Genomic DNA, 4,671 nt, shown 5'->3' with positions numbered 1-4,671 from the left:
GTGTGTGTGTGTGTGTGTGTGTGCGCGCGCGCGCGCGCGTCGTGTGTGTGTGTGTGTGTGTGTGTGTGTGTGTGTGTGTGTGTGTGTGTGTGTGTGTGTGTGTGTGTGTGTGTGCGTGCGCGCGCGTGTATGTGCGCGTGTGTGTTTGTGGAGAGCGACGGGAACGATTCAGCAGAGATAGTGAAACGACACAGGTTAAACTAACGATCTATCTGACTTCTGCACCCCCTCACGATTATAGTTCTACACACCTCCCAAGACAATAGTTCTACACTCCCACCCCCAAGATCATAGTTCTACACCCCAACCCAAGATTATAGTAACATCCCTCCCCCGCCCCGCCACCGCTCAAAGATTATCTATCCCTCGCTGTCTATGCGACATCTGCGCCTCATCCGGCCCACGCTTACAGCGAGCTCCTGGTCAAACTCCGTCATGACGATGCTGACGCGGTCATCGCAGCCGGACTGCAGCGAATCGATGCAGAACGTCAGCTGCTGCTTGATCAGACGAGAAGAAGACATCGCCGCATTTTCACTGTCACCTCTCCCAGCTTCACAAACATCAACGCACAGTATGCGTACACGCACACCCGAATCCGAGAGTATAGTTTTATCGTAGAGAGTATTGGAATACGCTAGCTGGCTTCACTACAGCGATGGCGAGGGACTTGGTGTGGTGGGCTCGATACGGATGCAGCACGCGCAGGTGCACGAGGCGGTTAGAGTAGCACAGGCCGCGGTGTTAAGCGTCTAATAGCATCGACGTAGCGCGCGCATGCATGAAAGAAAAAGTAACGCACTCGCCACTTCGCGCGCGAACACATAAATAAGTGTTTTCACTTTCTCCGCGGAGCAATCGGCCCTGACTTGGCGGTGAGCGAGCGAGTCGTGACGTGTCAGGTACGGGGACGAGCAAGGTCTCACGGCAGTCACGTGGAGGCCCACTACCCTGCACGGCAGAGGCCCTCCGTCAGAGCCAAGCATGGCTTCAGTGAGGTCAAAGTCATCTCTCATATCCCTCAGCTCTTTTCAGCACGTACCAAACTGAAGGCAGGGAAAGCCGTGTTTGTAGAGTATTAACGTACGATGAGTAGAGCCAATATTGGCATTGCTCAATAACGTGACAGCAGTTGCAAGGGAGGAGTGGGGGTAGGCCACAACTGGCCCTCACCTACGATATGATCGCAGTCAATAGCAGTCATTGCAAGACTCGCTGCTTTCATTAATGCCAGCAGCGATCGTAGCGCCCCGAGTAGTGCGCTAATAAACAGCTAAGAGTACTACTTAAAGCCGGGAGAGTTTACTCTAGGTTCTAGGGTTATTTTCAGTTAATTTAGGTTATAATTACGCTACATAAAAAGTTTCATGGTTTAATCACCATTAGAAATATTTTTTTTAAATGTTTTAAAACTAACGACTACAGTTTGATTACAACGACGGTGGCGCCACTCAAATCGCACGATCTGATAAGTTGCGTAAAACCACTTTCCAGCCAAGGGCTACAGACCGAGGGTGTTTCTTATCCATTCATTTAAAAGCAAAAGGATTGTAATATCTTATAAACGACATATAGTTTCAGTTATAATATGGATAAATTTGCCCTAAAATGAATATCGTTCGGTTAAATAGCATTTAGGTATAAATATAATTGCACTTTTGTGATTAGCCCTCGCTCTGTAACGTGCAAAATAAATTGTCTGCCGTTCAAATTTCGTAGCGTTGATGTGTAATTAATTATAACAATTAAATTAGGTATCTGGTAAGAAATACGTGTGGGTATAGACGATTTGTTATACAGTAAGTACAGTTGTATGCAGTAAAATCCTAGAGGCTACTGTCCCTTTAAATTAGGTATCTGGTAACAAATACGTGTGGGTATAGACGATTTGTTATACAGTAAGTACAGTTGTATGCAGTAAAATCCTAGAGGCTACTGTTCCTTTAAGCCTTTCCACAAGCTTCATCGCCTTCGTAAAAAGTTTCAAATTTCAGGTGAAAAATCCAGCAAGATTCTGGTGGGCACAAAACCTCTATAGCTGTATAAGTAACGATACTGGTTCTTGACAAGGTCAATTGACGTCATGACCAATACGGGTCTAGTAAACGGGCTAGTAAAGCATCTGCTAACCTACGTTGAGATACTGAGGATGAAGGTATAGATGAGCCAAAAACCTGCATTTTATCATCATTTACGAAAATCTACACTGTGCATAAATTACTGTACACGCGCCTATTACGGACGGACAAATTCAACGTGCGCCCGCTACCGCCTATTCGTTAACACATGCATATAACTAACACGCTATAAGCGCGTATTCCACATTTCCGCCGTGCGCAACCTATCATATAGCCGGAAACTGAGAGAATGTTTCATTTCAACATCAATCCGCTTACGATTTTTTTCAGAAGATCAGCTCAAAAGTCGAGAAGTCAGAAATCCCGGCAGAAGAAAAGCGTATCTCTGCCTCTTAGGGGGGGGGGGAGGAAGCCAGCGCTGGCAGGCGTGAGTGAGCACGCAAGCCTGAGCAATAACCACGGCCAAACAGCCGCACGTAAAAATGCATTGATTTGCGTTCGCATCGACCGCCTAAGTGGCGCTGTGTGTAGAGAAACGAGCGAAAGAGCAGCCCTCCGCCTGGCACCACCAGCCCGCGAGCGAGCCAGCAAGCTACACTCACTTCCCCATTCGCTTTCTCTTGCCGTAATAAAACCCGTATAGCCGCAGCGAAAGTGGAAGCTGACTCACGGCCTCTAATTGCCCCTTTCACTGTTTCCTCCAACTGCGATGTCTGCACCAGCCAGTACCCCTTCGATATATCGAATTGCACATTCAGCGAGTGTGCCAAGAGGTGTTAATAGTAAGAATGACGACTAACTGTGTCAAGTTATTAAGAGTGGTAATGTGAGGATATCGAGTAGGGGTTTGCCAAAGACAAATCACCGGGACTAGTTTTGCACGCACGTGTTTATCGGTCTATATTATGACGATGCTGTTGCCAAAGCCTGCCTGATACGGTGCCGGGTACGGTTATGCTTGGAAGCGTGATCTTAGGCAGACTAGTGGTAAATTTGATCTTAGTCTAAATGAGAGGAATAGAACGTAGCATCGCAGGAAATGTGCATCAACTACGCACGTTCTTCTTCGTCTTTCTTTCTTTTCTTCTTCTTTTTCTTCTTCGTCTTAGTCTCCTTCTTTTTCTTTTCCTCCCCCTCCTTCTTACTTCGTTTTCTTCCTCCTCCTACTCCTCCTCTACTTCTCTTCCTTTTCCGTCTTGTTCTTCGTTTTCTTGGTCTTCTTTTTCGTCGTCGTCGTCTTCTTATTCTCCTTCTTATTATTACGACTATATTACTACGTATATTTAATTCATTGATGCTGCGATTGCCACCCGATGAGTTAAGTTTATTACGTAATCACTATTACACATTAACTGAGGGTAGGTTCACTTTACTCATGCTTGTTTGTTTGTGTTTCATGTATGTTTCTTAGAAAACCCAGTATTCGGAATCACCATGAAGCATTCTGAAAATGTTGAATTACCGTGACGCACGACGCACGCGCGCACGCGCATAAAAACACGTGTTTATGACGTCCATGGAAAGCATTTTCCTCTCAACTCAGTAAAATTCTCTACAATCTCTCCCGAACATAATTCGCTTTCGTGCAGCAACTACAATGCAAACTCATTAACCATCTAAGACGCTAGCATGTACTTTCAGAGCTAGAAACCCAGCAGCCATAATGCACCGTAGATCGCGCCAGCAGCCTGACCGAATTGCTGCTAAACTTTCTTATTCAAATCAGAAGAGGAGAGAAAGAAGAAGATGAAGAAACAGAGGACGAAGAAGAAGAGGACGAAGAAGAAGAAAAAGAAGTATAGGAGAAGGAGAAAGAAGAAGAAAGAAGAAGAAAGAGAAGAGGAGAAGAAGAGCGGTAGTAAACGAAAATTAGAAGGATCTTTATCAACAACCACAGCATTACAACCACAAATCAACCACACAATAGCTGCGTTCACACGAGACTCCGTATTTATGAAATACGGTATTTGCGAGATACCGAATCTGAGACAAATTCGCGACCGAGCGTTCACACACTGATTCGCTGCTCCAGAAATTCCGTATTTGCGAGCTGCGAGCTGCTTTTGTACACTGAAAAAAACCCAATGCGTCCAAGCGAAAAATCAAGCAAACAATCAAAGCGAAAATTGAACAATCAAAGCGAACAATCAAGCAGAAATGAACAAAGAATCAATGAATCAAGCAGCAATCAATCAAAAATCAAAATAAAAGCGAACAATCAAGCGACAATGCGAAATAAACAACCAGTGCACAGCAACTGCCGATAAAATACGTAGACTGGTCCGGGCTCGACATACTCGCGTTACGCGAGTGTAACTGTCGAGCGCGGACCTGTCTATAAAATACGCGGCTCCAGAAATTCGGTATTTAGCGTTCACAGGAGAGAAATACGCGGTCCAAGAGATTCGGAATTTCTCAAGCACGGCAAATAATTCGGCATCTGGGAAGCCGCGTATTTCAACAAATACCGAATCTATTTAGATTCCGTATTTCTTGAACCGCGCATTTTGCCTCGTGTGAACGCTAAATACCGAATTTCTTGCTACGTGTGAACGCGGCTAATAAGGTCAATGATTCACGTACTTTTATTCAG

Source organism: Priapulus caudatus, unplaced genomic scaffold, assembly GCF_000485595.1.
Source record: "Priapulus caudatus unplaced genomic scaffold, Priapulus_caudatus-5.0.1 Scaffold17, whole genome shotgun sequence".
Classification (NCBI taxonomy): domain Eukaryota; kingdom Metazoa; phylum Priapulida; class Priapulimorpha; order Priapulimorphida; family Priapulidae; genus Priapulus; species Priapulus caudatus.
The sequence above is the reverse complement of the archived record's forward strand: the minus strand, read 5'-3'. Positions refer to the sequence as shown.